This window comes from Rattus norvegicus, chromosome 6 (genome assembly GCF_021556685.1).
Source record: "Rattus norvegicus strain SHRSP/BbbUtx chromosome 6, alternate assembly SHRSP_T2T, whole genome shotgun sequence".
NCBI lineage: Eukaryota > Metazoa > Chordata > Mammalia > Rodentia > Muridae > Rattus > Rattus norvegicus.
In genome coordinates, this window is record NC_141539.1 from 95,252,260 (window position 1) to 95,268,526 (window position 16,267).

At 41.7% G+C, this 16,267-nt stretch overlaps 1 pseudogene; it reads left to right on the forward strand.

Annotated features, from left to right (window-relative positions):
- The first annotated feature begins 3,054 nt into the window (after window positions 1–3,054).
- Snx7-ps1 (sorting nexin 7, pseudogene 1) lies at window positions 3,055–4,342 on the forward strand (annotated as a pseudogene).
- Window positions 4,343–16,267: the final 11,925 nt, after the last annotated feature.

The following is a 16,267-nucleotide window of genomic DNA, read 5'->3' on the forward strand; positions in this document are numbered from 1 at the left end:
CCTTCCGAACATATGTGGAATAGGTTTTACTTTCATTACATAGAATTTTAGTTAAAAAATATTTTCAAGTGTGCAGTGTAATTTATTGAACAAAAGATATAAGACGACCCTTACTGCTCATTAAGCAAGTCTGAGGCCTTTCATGTACAGGACCTTAATACGGAATTCTAATTGAGGAGCATATATCAGTTAGATAATTCATAATTTCCTCTCCCCAATTGAATCCTGACATAAGTCGATCCTGCTGAAAATTTTCTTTTATTAATAGTTTTTCAGATGCTACAAATAAAGTTTATGTGGAAGTTCCTGTTTGTTTCCAGAAAAAAATACAGGCACAAAATTACTGTAGTAAAAATGTTGATTATTTTAGCTTTTGGGGGAGCCTAACTCATAGGAGACCTTGAAATTCTGAAGACTACTCAACATGGGATTATAAAATTTTACTTAATCTTTATTTTGTTTTTGAAAATTAAGTCTTGGAGTGAGAGCATAACACACGTGGCTTGAAAATACTTATGCAAATATATTAGAGTAATTTCCATATCTGTACTTCCTTGATTAATTTTTATTTTCCACATTATTATTTTGTAATACCTATAAACACATAATAAATTACTGCTTATAAATATTGGAATAAAATATATATACATACATACATACATATCACATCTTCGTGAAAATCTGAAAAATAAGAGAATGTCAATGAAAATTTGAATGCACGCTGTATACATTTCCTTCTTGTTTATAAAAAAAATAATGATTTAACCAATCTACACATTGATCCCATTCGAAGCCTCATACTTTATAATGAGAAAAATACTTTTTTTTTTTTTTTTGCTAAGTCACTTTGCACAGAGAGCACATTTTTTTCTTCAGAAATTCCTGGCTCTGAGGCATGGTGAACATATTGGTGGTGTGCTAAAAGTTAGCTGGGTGTGTTCTTGGGTTTTAATAGTACTTGAGCTTGGCAGTTCTCTCATGTAAAATGACGAAAATATGATCTCTTAAAGTCATGGTGAAAGGGGGTATTTCTTCTTGGAATGGGTATCTTCTTCACCGCTGAAGAAATGACTGCAGTGAAGAACAGCCTGATGTAATGAAGCCATCGTGATGTCTATGGGGCCGCCATATCTGGGTCCTGGCCCTACAGCACCACAGTTTGTGTTGATGTCCGGGCCATGTTACCATCAATGTCTGAGGGATATGCTGGTCCTGCTCCTCACTGGCTCTGGCAAGTGTGATAGCTGGCCCTGCCCTTCTCCTGGGCCCAGAATGAGTGCTGGACCCTGTGCCACTGTCCTGTCGTTGTCGCTGTGAATGAGGGAAAGAACTGGCAGGCTGACAATTGAGCTACCACCCAGACCAGATCCAGGGCTTTGAGTTGGCCCACCCCCACATTGACCCCATCAAGGATCTTCTAGAGCTTGTGAAAGGGCTGGTCCCATGGAACCAAGCCACAGGATCACCATGACACAGGGCAACAACACGATATCCAAGAGGTGTCTCAATGAGGATCCAGTATCGATAGTGTAGCAAAAGCCAGAGGCCTCCAGCCAGACAAATGACTCATTGCAATGAACATTTGCAAGGAAAGCTGTTTGGAAAACTGCTTGACACATGGAAGCTTCCAATGCCACTACAATGAATAAATATGTGATGGTGGAGAGTCAGGAAAACACGAGTGGAGTGGTAGTGCATGCTCAGTGGAACCGGGAGCTTGACAGCTGGGACAGATGAGTGAGAAGGCAGTGGTTGATAGAGGAGCAGGTCTTTGCCCAGAGCAGTCAGGTTGACCAGATGGATTTTTGGTCATTTGGGTTTTTTACTATTATTATGGGGGGGGGGGTGTTACAAAGGCAGAGGGGAAGATATGGTAGGACTGGGAAATGTGTGGGACTGGGGTACATGACGTGAAATTCCCAAAGAGTCAACAAAGCCTTATGTTAAAAAAGAAAAGAACTCCTCCCTCCCACCTCTCAATTGCTAGAATTTTAAGTGTGTACCACCACATCTGATTACATATGTACGTATACATACATGCACGTAAACATATTCATACTTTAAAATATTATTTTAAAATCTTTGGAACAATTTTACCTCTATTTTATTTTATTTTAAAAATTATTTTATTTATTTATTCCAGCTGTTGCCTTCTCTCCCAGTACCCCCTCCCACAGTTTCCCATCCCGTTCCTCTTCCACTTTCCCCCGAGAGGGTGCTCCCCCTCACTGGGCATCCCCCTGCCCTGGGGCCTCAAGTCTCTTGAGGATTAGGCACATCTTCTCCCAATGAGGCCAGAGCAGGCAAAGCTCTGCTATACATGTGTCAGGGGCCTCAGACCAGCCAGTGTGTGCCGCCTGGTTTGTGGCTCAGTCTCAGGGAGCTCCCAGGTGTTCAGGTTAGTTGAGACTGCTGGTCTTCCTATGGGGTCACCCTTCCCTTCAACCTCTTCAATCCTTCCCCTAATTCCTCCATAGGGGTCCCTTAATTCAGTCCAATGGTTGAGAGATCATGAGTACAGACCAGCTTAGGCAACATGGTAAAAAGCTGTCTGAGAAAAAGGAATGTGGTGCTGTTGATAGAGTATGTATGGTGCCTTGGGCTCAATTCCCAACACTTCATAAACCAACATGGTGAAAGTAGGAAGATCAGAAGTTCAAGGCCATCCTCAACTACATAGGACATTTGAGGTTGGCCTGGAACACAAGAAACCAAACGTAGAATAACAACACCAACCCTAATTCTTAAATGGCCAGCTTATATAAAGTGTTTATTGTATGCTACGTATAGTGTGAGCTCTGGTATTGAAAATAAAGGTTGAGGGGTTGGGGATTTAGCTCAGTGGTAGAGCGCTTGCCTAGCAAGCGCAAGGCCCTGAGTTTGGTCCCCAGCTCCGAAAAAAAGAAAAAAAGAAAAAAGAAAATAAAGGTTGAATTGTTAATTTAAAAAAAGGGGGTATTGGGCTCCTCAGAGGTGGTGGTTGGGGAGAGCCCTCGGGGCAACGCCCTGATCCTGAGTGGCAGCAGTTCTGGCCGACGTGCTGGATCTAGAAGAGGAAGAGCATGACCTGAAGGTGTTCAGTAAGGATGTCTCACTGATGGACATGAACTTACTTAGCCCCTTTGTCGATGATAAGCCAAATCAAGTTGAAGATGGACCAGATTTAAAGGATCTCCTCATTACAGTTGATGCATCTGAGAGCCCTGTCACTACAGTGGAAACTTTCATCACTTACAGGATCATACCTAAGACATCTCGTGGGGAGTTTCAAATTCCAGTGAATTTGAAGTCAGGCAGCGTTATCTTTAGTTGTAGGGTAAACTTGAAGAAGTAAACCCCACTCTCATTATTCCCATGAGTTTATAAGGCCATTGCCAGAAAAGTTTACTGTGAAAGGCATGGATGGTGGAACACTTCAATGATGACTTCATTGAGACCTGCAGGAAGGTGCTGCACAAGTTTTTGAATGGGATCACCGATCATCCACCTTTAACATTTAAGGAGGAATTTAAGGTTTTCCTCACTGCACAAGCCTGGGAACTCTCTGCCTATAAGAAGCAAGGGCCTGGCTTGCTGAGTAGGATGGGGTAGACAGTCAGAGCAGTGGCATCTTCTGTGCAAGGAGTGAAGATTCGGCCCGATGAGTTCATGGAGATGAATGACTTCATTGAAACATTCAGTCAGGAAATAAACTTAATAGATAAAATATCTCAGAGGGTTATTCTGATGAAGTGAAAGAGTATGGCCTATTCAGATTCTATGGTCAGCCTCAGAAGGAGACCTGGTTGATACACTGAAAGGCATTGCCAGCCGCATTGACCAGTGCTCTAAGGGCACGGAGAAGCAGATGCCTGACTGTCAGAGGCTTTGCTCCCTGTCATCCACGAGTATGTGCTTTACAGTGAGATGTTAGTGGGTGTTCTGAGAAGAGATCAAATCCAAACAGAACTGGATTCCAAAGTTGAAACTTTGACCTACAAAAAAGTGGATGCTGATTTGCTTATAGAGGAAATTGGAAAATGTGAAGATAACATGGATTGTGCTAACAATGCCCTGAAAGCAGACTGGGAAAGGTGGAGGCAGAACACACAGAGTGGCCTCAGGTCAGCGTCTACAGACACAGCGAGGAGAGCGTCCGCTACTCTGAGCATCCGCTACTCTGAGCAGTGCCTTGCTACATGGGAATCATTCCTCACAACACAGACTGATCTCCCCTTGGGAGAAGATTCGGAAGATAAGCTTTAATCCTGTGGAAGACTCCTGTTTGATCTTTGGGAGAGAGCATCTATCAACCAGTTATTTTTTCTGGATTGGTTGTGCCCTTTATAAAGAGGATGACAAATGATTTTGCACTGTCTGGAAAACCAACAGCATAAAAACTCAAGTATTCCAGGTCATCAACATGAATTTGTGATATAAATGTATCTGTCTAGATGTATAGGTCTATTATGTGACATATATTCTATAGATCTGTTATATGGACAGATATTTATCTGTGTCTATGTGGATAGAAAGATATTTAGTGTACTTTTAATTATGTTCTTAAATTTATGTGCCATTAATTACATATAGAGGTTTTTATGTACATATTTTACTGTGGAACATTAAATTTTCCAATATGTTGCAAAGACTTGATTTTAATAAAATCTGTAATAAGAAATAGGCGTCTATGATGTGTTCATTTTCTATCAGAGGCAAATCTTCTGAAAAAGTTTTAATGCTAATTCATTATGTATTACCAAACATATTATTCATGTACTTTAATGTCATCATAATTTACTTTGATGTTAAGAAATTGATGTAAATGTACAAAATTATTAAACATGAATAACAATTGTTTAAAATTTTATTAAATAAAATGGTGGTTTTCAAAAAACAAAGAAAGAAAGGAAGGAAGGAAGGAAGGAAAGAAGGAAGGACTCTGTATTAGGAATCAGGGACCAAATCAAATATTACACCAAAACATTTATCCAACATCCTGTCATTTAGGGTGTTATACACCCTTTAGGCATTCTGTACCATCAAAAGGAACACAGAGCACGTGCGCGCACACACATACACACACACACACGCGCACACGCACACGCACACGCACACATGCATGCATGTGTGTGTATTCTTATTTCCCAGTCTGAACCACAGTTATAGCTCACCACTTCCCAACCTTAAGTATCTGATATGACTCTCAAGTACAGATGTCACCTGTGTCCCATCAGAAGTTACTAATAGCAGAGGATCCCTCCTGGATTTCAGACCAGAGCTCCTGAACTAATTGGAACTACAATGTCCTTAAAAGTACCTACAATTTTGTAAACTTGAGGTTGTTAAGTGGACAGAGATGTCTTTCTGGTGGATGATTTTCTCTGAGCTATGAAATCATTTTTTATGTGCATTAAACACATGGAAGCCTGAACCAGCTCCAATTCCAGGCCCTGGACACTTGCAACTTATCGTCTCTGGAAAAACACAAGGAGTGTAACTTGCTTCCGGTCATTTCATCACAAAGAGCCCGAGGTGCATTTTTCATCCGAAGCTATTTCATCCATACATCTCCTGTGCCCTTCCTGGATTTTAATAATCACTGTTTACAGCTGTTTCCTCCATTCTCTCTCATTTATTTCCAGAAGTCACATTTTCTGCAAAAGTGCCCCATAAATCACATCCACCAGCCTAGTTGGGCAGGATGTGCTCTTTACTGATGACAAATGTGGTGGTACGATTTGTTCTCAATACAAATGGTAGTAAAATTGGCTTTGAGCCACTGCTCACATTTCTATTTTTGTCTCTCTCTCTCTGCCTTTGCAAAAGATACCTCCTTAGAGCACAGCTCAGGGGGCTGGGGATTTAGCTCAGTGGTAGAGCGCTTACCTAGGAAGCGCAAGGCCCTGGGTTCGGTCCCCAGCTCCGGAAAAAAAAAAAGAACCAAAAAAAAAAAAAAAAAGAACACAGCTCAGATTTCTCTCCCCTTCATAAGCTGCGGACAACAGCTTAAATTTATATTCTGCTTTTAGAAATAAAAAATGTAGTCCATGTAGTTTTAATAATCCCATATTCATTGGAATCAGATTCTCTGTAGAGATGTCAGCCAACAGACCCTCGGCTAATAAATCCTCAGAACGTTCTGACACGGCTTACAAATGACAGCAATTGTGTTATCGTTGCTTGTGGTCTAAGAGAAAGACTGACTGAGCTGCTGGAAGACGGTTCCACTAATGAGGAGGAGTCGGGAAGTTGGGGTTTAGTGCTAATATCCTCATGTAGACTTCATGTATGTGGGGCTTCCCCCCAGTGCAGGACCAAGAATCCCCTCCCCCTTCACACGCAATTGGGCTCTCTCCACGGATGCGTGAATTATCTCTTCCTATGTCTCTCACTTTTGCCTTTTCTTCCCTTTTCCCAGGTCCCGTTGTTTGAATGCCTGCTCTGATTATATGCTGAGGCCCACACTGATCTGTTGGAATCCATGAGACATTTGGATTTATTTTTGAAATATGCCTCCTGACTTCGCTGAGGAAGCCTGGTTCCACTCTGTGTTCTTTGTGAGAAGCACAGCCTGGATCAGGGTTTGAGTTTCTGGATGAAACTCACAAACCAACTCTACGTTGTCGGGCATAGTTCTGCTCTTGAGATGTGTGACAACATAACTGTGGTCCATCTGAATAGTCACACGGCCAGGACAGACTGCGTCCACAACAGTTGTCCCATAAGAGTGAAATGGAGTTGGAAAGTTCCCATTTTCTTTCAGTGCAACACCTTATTCATGGGTTTGTATTTGCTGTGTAGACGAATCTACTGTCTGCCATATAGAAACACCACACACAATATTATATATGACATAATCTATGACCCTACACTTTTGGCATTACTTCAGAATCTAGTACTACTTCTTAAAGAAACAAGTAACTTGAGACAGTATTCCATGTCGCACAGGAAGTAGCCGAACACATCTTGTGTCTACCTTGACTCTGGACTGCATCAGGGGGCCACAGTGAGTTATTCAGCTAAGCACATACGTCTACAGAAATGCATCCAGTGATGAGGACCCCCCGTGTTTAAATGACTCATGACTGTATTCCTACAAAACCAGGAAGGGCCTGGAAAAGAAGACAGAAAGCTGTGCTTTACTTATGTCCCTCTTCATGGGAAGGAGGGTTTTTTTTTTTTGTTTTGTTTTGTTTTTTGTTTTTGTTTTTTGTTTGTTTCACTGAAGTTACAAGATCTGTCTCTTTATTCTGGATCCAGTTGCTCTTGCTGCTCAGTTTATAGTCACAAACATATTTCCTATGTCTAAATAGTGTGTTTCCTTTGGAAATGAAAATTACAATGTTTACAACGTGTCCCGTAGTTAACTGTTTCCTTAGTTTCTGTCAGCTGGGTTCCATGGTGGAGTCGGGATAGGAATTTACTGTGTGAAAGATGTGAAAACAGTAAATGGCAGATCTCCCAGATTGCACATAAAAACACTCTGAAAATGTAGATAATGGCTGCAAATAGCCCCACACCTACACCACTCAAAAACGCAAACAGGAACTGAGAGACAGAAGCCTGTCAAAGGAAGTAAAAAACAAAGAATGCACTCTGGCCATATACACGTTCATAACCTCAAGTCCTGAATTCTCACCACTCGACAAAATTCTGGGTTAAGGACGGAAGAATCCTTACTAAAGAGATCTCCACAAGATATGCTTTAGGGCTAAACATCAGTTGGTTATGTAAAAATGTCCATTTTAATAGAAGAGTTTTATGTTTTGCAATCTTAGCGCCTCAGAAACCCCATAGTATGGCAGGGGAAACTGTAGGTCTCCTAGCTGTACTCAGCAGTGCTGAGAAAATGCAAGCTCTCACATCAGACTGCATCAGACCGCAGAGAGCAGAGAGTAATTCATGAGCTCATTTCGCCTCGTTTCGGCTCTATACTATGCTAGACATCTTGACCTACAACCACAGTGTTAATATAGTTCATGTCATATATTAATCAGGGACACCCCAATGTGTCAGGCAGCCAGCTGTGACCAGCAGGTGGCTGTGACCTAGCAGATGGCCCATCATTCAAACACATTTGCAACACCTGCTCTTGAGGGGAGCCCCTTAATGCAGGCATTTTCCCTAAAGTCAAAAATATTTCCGGGGCTGGGGATTTAGCTCAGTGGTAGAGCGCTTACCTAGGAAGCGCAAGGCCCTGGGTTCGGTCCCCAGCTCCGAAAAAAAAAAAAAAGAACCAAAAAAAAATATTTCCAACACTTGTACAAGTTATTCTATTATATTTTATCACTTATCACACACACACACACACACACACACACACACACACACACACACACACTCCTTTTATCTCGGTCTGTATTGAGAGTTGGGGAGGCAGAGACAAAGGGGGCTGGTTTTGAGCCCACCACAGGAATACATGGAAATGAGACAAGTACATGGACACAGAGAAAGAGACAAAAAGATTATTGTGACCTGCGAGTGCAAACCCAGGCCTCCCCCAGCCCCAGCTGCCCTCTGCTCACTGAACCATGTGCTCTGCAGCTGGGACACCGCCAGAGGCTGTGCTGAACAATTAAATTATCTCCACAGATGGCCACTCCTTAGCCAGACGCTGAACCGTCTTCCCGTTGGATGTGTTAGTGATGATCTGTAACCTATTAAAAGTAACCAGTCAAATCTTAAGATAAAAGATGGGTTTTTAAGAGACTTAGGGAGCAGATTATTAAAAGAATCTTCCCATCTTGAAATTTTATTCCTTTCCTTCTGATTATTTGAAGGTATAATAAGTTTGTATATTTGGACAAATTATCCCTGTTGTCATGAATAAAAGAACTAGGTAGCGATCCCTGAACTATTTTTATCATAAAATACCTTAGGAAGATTGTGGTGATGGAGGCAAAAATTACACCCATAAAAATCCCTTGAACATTGATACTCTTTGCAGGTTAGGAGTTATGAATGACTGTCTGCCACAAGCATGCAATCAAACTGCATCAATTCAGTACTTCTACATCTCAACTGCAGCACAAAATTCAGGTGCCACTGTTGGTTTGAATTAGGGAAAAAAAGGTAACCTGTGATTTAAAATAGAATGCATCTAAGAGCAGGTCTACTAAAACTAAACCTCAAAGTTGTTCATTAAAGAAATTAGTGAGGGCAATGAGGCCACGAGACAGAGGGAGGTCTAGTAAAACCAGCCAAAGCAGGTCATTAGATCGATTCTTGACAGCAAAGGCAGCTGGATGGCAAGCGACGATGCTCTTAATGAGGCAACCTCAGCAGCAGGGGGCAGAGAAAGAGCTTCCGATGGGAGCAAAGGAGAGTCTAACAAGGCCATCCTGTGTGCATCCTTCACCCAAGAGTGTGCCGATAGCTGCTTGGGATGAGTTTATCTAGAACTCTCTAGATGTTTTTCTAGAACTTTCTAGAATATTTCTAAGTCTTTCAGTGAATTCTGGGAGTGGTTGGGGGCCACAATCCCAGAAAGCGGTAGTCCCTAACTACAAGGTTGACTATCTAAAAATCAAATAGGCAAAGGGCCAGCCACTAGAAGAACATGTCTGTCCAAGGGGGTATGTGGCGAGCCTATTTGAAGGCTAATGTGTGATGTGCGGCGTGTTGTTATACACTGCGGATCCAGTGCTGAGTCAGGCCCGGTCTACCTCGCTTCAGCTCTGGTGGGGTGTTGGGCTCCTTACCAAGGCAGTAGAGGTTAGCAGGAAAGAAAAACAGATTTGAGTAACTGCCCTATTGTCCCATATCGATGCTTCATTCCGGGGTTAGGCAGAGGAAAACGGAACAAAAGATAAGGAACTGAAGAAGAAAGGAAAGAATGCAGATTTTAGAAGTGAATAAATTGGGGTGGGGGTGATGGCTTCACCGGCTAAGAACTCACTCAGCTCATGTATGGTTCTCAGCCCCCACATGGCAGCTCAGAAGCTCTGTAACTCCCAGGTCCAGGGGCTGATGCCCTCTTCTGGCCTCCATAGGCACTGCATGCATGTGATTCACTTAACCTACCTGTAAGAAAACCACTTACACATACAAAATAAAATCAAAACCTTAAAAAATACATAAATCAGAAATAATAGATATTGTATTTATTAAATATACTAATAAAATTAAATGTATTTAAATATATTTTAAGGGTGGCAAATCCTAAAAATACTATGTGCGGTAATTTACTGGTTAAAGTCTAACAATAGTTTTCAAAACAAACAAAAGTTTGTATTGCTGTGTTCCTGATTTCTTCTAACCACCAACCTGAGATGCCACTGAACGTGGTAGCCAACTAGAGCTTTGCAGCCAGTTTCCCACCTTACATGTTAATTGTACGTATGTACACAAAGACGTAAGCAACTTTGGAAACATAGGTATTAAAGTGAGTGTTTTGAGCATTTACTTTTACTTCATATAATGTGTTTATTAATCGCTTAATTTCTAATGGGAGTTATCTTTAACAGTAACTTGAAAATCCTGAAAATCCAGCAAGAGTTCTTATAAATATAATAGATTAAACCCTAAGTCAATGTTTGCATAATAAGCACTGTTATTATCTACACTTTACATTAAGGGAAAACTAAATAACAGAGTTCTGGACATTGCATACTCTTCTATAATTTGTGCATCTGAGCTAGGATAACAAATGCAGACTCTAAACTTTCCTAAGGTTTAGCCTCTAAAGCTTTAGAGTCGAAAGCTTTTCTGCTTTGTTGATGGAAATGTACAAACTCAAAACAGTCCCTATTCTATCTCCATTTGCAGTCTAATTACGGATATGGATGGAACTCTCTTAATAGATCCCTCAAGGGAGGAACGGCTGATTCCAGAGCCTACAGGAGCTGGTGAGAGGGAAAGTCAAAGAATAAAGGGGACGTTACTTCCATTCTGCGCGCCCGCGGGAGGCCACGTGCCAATCAGCTTCCGTCTGCAGAGAATAGCACTGTGAATTCACCTTGTTCTTAAAGTTAGCATCCGGCATCATTTCTGGCTAAGACACACTGACTGATAGAAACATAACAGTCACTGGGCTAAATATACATTTTTGTCAGTGCTTTAAGGGAGTCTTCTGAGTGAGTCAAAATTCTAAATATAAAAGACAATATTTGGAGAAGAAATGATATCATTCAACCAGAGAGCCTTTCACAGGAGATAACTGAATACTGCTGGTCATTAACTATTATTACTCAAGCAAACGGCAAACTTTCTGACATGATTTTTTTTAGTGAGTTTCATTTTATCTCTATATTTTGAAACAATTATCTTAAATTAGAATAAGGTATGCTATAGAATATAGACAATTTAAAAGATTTACATTAGTCTTGCTATTGTGCATAAGATTTTCCATCATAGTTATATGTTTAAATGACACAACTGATGAGATCAGTTTAATCATTAGGTTGTTTTTTCCCCTCCTTTTATTGAAAACAGATCTTTTTCTCACATCCTGGTTATAGTTTCCCCTCTCTCTTTCACACCTCCCTTCTCAGACCCATCCCTCTTTCTGACTCTCATTAGAAAATCAACAGGCTTCTAAGAGATAATAGTATAATATAATCAAACAAAGCTAACACGTGGGAACAAGAAGATTTAAAAACAAACAAAACAAAAAGAGCCCAAGAAAAGGCAGAAGAAAAAAGACCTGCTCATTTACACACTCAAAAAATCTCACAAAACTGGAAGCCATAATAAATACACAAAGGATCTGCAGGATAAAAAGAGAAAAGAAAAAAATACAAAAACAGATAAAATTAACAAAACGAACAACCCCCCCCCAAAGAAAAGCCCAGACATGACATTCTGTGACAAGGGACCTCCAAAGACGCCCTTGATTTTGTTTGTTGTGTTCTGACGGCCGTAACTGCTGGGTAGGCTGTGTACCTCTACGAGATTGTCTCCCCAGTGAGCCGCCGTGGAGAAAATTACATTTTCCGTTGTAGGTGGTTGTCTACTGGACTTTGCTTCTGGGTTAGGGATGTGGAGCATGTGTTCATTTCTCCTTTCAGTTCTACGACCCCTTCTATATTGCTTTTCAGTTGTGACATTTTGTGGTGAAGTCATGAGTAACTCTAGACCCATAAATCAAGTATTTCAATGAATTAATTTTATATGTATAACCTATGGGCTTTGACTGCATATTTAAAAACTCAAATAATTACAAAAAAATCCATACTTGTTTTTACCTAAAAATATGAGGATTATTTCAATAACTATTACAGCGAGGAGCTATATAAAAAATATTAATTGCCCTCGCCTGCTGCAGCACTTGGGAGAGCAGGCCCTGCATCTTGTCTAGGTGACGTAATAGAGTTGGCCCTGCTGGCATGGATCACTGAGGGCATAAGAGCAGGAGAGCTGGCCTTGCCCCTTGCTGGCTAAGCTTTGGGTAAGCTAGCCTGGGCAGTGCTAGAAAGCTCGCCCTGACTGATGGTGTCAGTGTAGGTGCAGGACAGCTGGCAAACTGACCAGCTCAGCTACAACCCAACCAGATCCACCGCTTTGAGTGCCCACCCCAATATCAAACCCACCTATGAACTACTGGAGCACACGAAGCACAGCCAGTCCTGCAGATCCAAAGCTGCAGGATCTCCATTGCACAGGGCAACAGCAGGATATCCGAGTAGAGTCCTGGTGAGAATCCAGTATCGATTGTGTAGCAGAAGCCAGAGGCCTCCAAGGGCAGAGGGAGGGTACAACGGGGCAGGGAGATGAATGGGATTGGGGTGCATGATGTGAAATTTATAAAGAATCAATAAAAAGTATAATTAAATAACCCAAAACATTAATTGCTTTGTAGTTAATTTATTTAGGTTATGAATTTAGAGAAAGATGGTGCCCGTGCTGGCAAGTTTTAATGCCAATTTGTCTCAGGCTGTATTTATATTTAATTGTGCATATACATAACACATGCATATATGTATGTAGACAATAACAATAATGTAATAATCAAAGGAAAAGAGTATCAACTTGAAAGGGCAAGATGGACAAATTCAATGCAGGGTAGTTGGGAGGGGCTGGAGGGTGGGGACTCACTGGTTTTGTGTGTCCACTTGACACAAGCTGGAATTATCACGGAGAAGGAGCCTTCCTTGAGGAAATGCCTCCAGGAAATCCAGCTGTAAGGCAGTTTCTCAATCAGTGATCAAGGGTGGGAGGGCCCATTGTGGGTGGTGCCATCCCTCAGCTGGTGGTCCTGGGTTCTATAAGAAAACAAGCTGAACAAGCCAGGGGAAGCAATCCAGTAAGCAGCACCCTTCATGGCCTCTGTGTCAGTTCCTGCCTCCCAGTTCCTACCCTGAGTGAGTTCCAGTCCTGACTTCCTTTGGTGATGAACAGCAATGTGGAAGTGTAAGCTGAATAAACCCTTTCCTCCCCAACCTGCTTCTTTGCACAGGAATAGAGACCCTGACTAAGACAGGATAGTAGTGATTTAATTCTATTTCCATTACAAACATGTTTGTTTGTTTTTTAATTTGCCTATAGGCAAGTGTATAATGTATTTTCTTGCTTGATGGTTGATGTGGAAAGACCCAGCCTGTGGGAGCTGCCACCCACAGGACTGGTGATCTTGAGTGCTACAAGAAAACAAACTGAGCAAGCCATGGGGAACAAGCCAGTGCGGTGTTCCTCTATAGTTCCTGGCCTGGCTTCTTGGAACGATGGACTGCAAGCTGCAAGATGAAATAAACCCTTTCCTCCACAAGTTGCTTTTGGCCATGGTGTTTGTCACAGAACTGGAATTCTACCTAAGACAGTGCTTCCTGTCATCTCCATGGTAACGATAACAGAGCAAATTAACAGAAGAGGTTTTTCTTAATCATCACAAAAGGGATTAACCCTTTACTGAAGCCTGAGCCATCTCATTAAGCTAACACCTAGGCAACTTTAAATATTTTTAAAAAGATGAGTATACTTGGATATAATGTCTAATAAACAACCTGATTAACAAATTCAGTGCTATGCACTAGTGTTGTTCACACGACATGGGTGAAAGCCTTTTGGGGGAATCAAATGACCCTTTCTCAGAGGTCACACACAAGAGATCGTGCATATAGATATTTACATTACAACTCAGAACAGTAGCAAAGTCACAGTTATGAAGTAACAACAAAACAACTTTATGGCTGGAGGGGTCACCACAGCATGAGGAACTGTATCAAAGGGCCACAGTATGAGGAAGGTTGAGAGTCACTGCTCTAAATGAAAATCTGAAAAATGCCAACTTCTAGATAATAAATAAGTTGCTGAGATCTGTGGCGAGGGCAGGTCTTCTGGGGAAAGTGTGAGGAAGGAAAGACAGCGCGAGTTTATTGTCAGAGCTCCAACCGTAAGAGCTGTGGCTACAGTGTGCAATGAACGGTCGATGAAGACAGAGTCAATGTGTGTATGTACGCACAGGAAACACAGCACAGAAAGTGTTAGCTGTGCTTTCAGTGGACTGGGAGCCTTGAAGCAGATCTGCGGTGTATATGGAGAACTGAGTCATAGTTGTTCTAAAGTAGTGGTTCCCAACTTATGGGTCGTGACCCCTTTAGGGGGGGTGGATCGAACGACCCTTTCACAGGGGTCACATATCAGATAGCCTGCATATCAGATATTTACACTACAATTCATAACAGCAGCAAAATTACAGTTATGAAGTAACAACGAAATATGGTTGAGGGTCACCACAACATAAGGAACTGTATTAAAGGGTGACAAGATTAGGAAGGTTGAGAACCACTGCTCTAAAGGTTCAAAGTGTAGGGGTGAAGTGTTGCAGGGCCATTTCCTGAAAGTCCTGCAGTCCAGGGACCAAAATCAACCCTGTACAAGAAAGACTTGCTGTGAGTAGCTTCTATGAGACTAATATCACAACCATGGGCATGGCAAAGACATGCTCGAATGCCATGTCTTTTCTCCCCTGGCTATGGACTAAATCCTTACTTCTTGGCCTGCCTTGCATGTAACTGAATGGACGTTAAGGAATGAGAGCTGAATGACAGTGCCCAATCCCAGGCTTGCCATGCCAGTGTCCCATGGGACCCATCATATCCTTAGAGTCCTCATTTGCACCTGGGTACAGAGGATCCTGCACAGCAGCTGAGGTCCTCAACGAGAGAAGAGTCCCCCTGAATGGTGTCACTGAAGCTCCCCTCAGGCCAGAACACCTTCCCGCCTCATGAGTCAATGTGAATGGTTGGGTGAAGCCACTAGCGTCTTAAGGACTGAGTTTCACAGCAGCTAGCCGTACCTGCCTGAATAATGTGGAAAGGATACACCATGTGAGCAAACAAAATCAAACACAAAAATCAGAACAAGTCAGGAATGGTAGCACACTCCTGTAACCCCAGACCCTGGCAGGCAGAGGCAGGGGGCCTTTGTGAGTTCCAGGACAGCAGAACTACATAGTGAGACTCTGTTTCAAAGACAAGAACAACAAAAACAATACAAATGTATACATAAAACAAAACAACAACAAAAAAATCTTCCTCTTCTTTTTGCTTGTGCTAAGGCTGTACCCATTTTGTTTAAATGAAACTGTCACTTCTGATGGAGAGATGATGGTTCTTGATGCTTATTAGATAACAAAAGCACAGCCATTTTCAGCAGGAAAACAAAGGGCTTTGGAGATATAAAGAAAAGGAGAAAGGTTTTGAGAAATTTACACATCTCTTTTGTCCAAGGGAGAGCAAGGGGAAACATAAGAATGAGTAAATCCAAGAACTAATTAAGCCAATCAATTGTAGTCCTATAAAATTCTGCATGAATTAGAGCCTATGTATGTATTGTACAGGATTTTGTGTGTCTAGATCAGCAAACTATCTTATTTAGGTGGGCAATTATATCTTATCAATTGGATCAGAGGTTCTTGTATTGTGTATTCTTTCATGTGGTGATTTAATTGAGTTCAAGAGGGTGTGTGGTGGCAGGACACATTTGACCTGCCATGGAATTAGGATGTGTATGTGTGGCATGGTGGCAACCTGCCTTGGGAACTAGATGGATAGAGAGATTGTTGCCGGGCTCAGAGAGTAGCCATCAACAGTGTGATATGGGATGGAGCCTAGTGGGTGAGATGCTTTGTTGACTAAGATGAAAATATCCCACAGATGCCATGTGGCCCTACGGTGCCAGCACTAGTGTGGGTTAAAAGAAACCTTTTTTTAATTTTACCAAAATAAGTGGCGGCCAACGTGGGGCCTAAAACCATGACCCTGAGATTAAGTGTCTCATGTTCTACTGACTGAGCTAGCGGGGCAAGTATACAGTAACAATATAAAAATCTACGTGCATATACAAA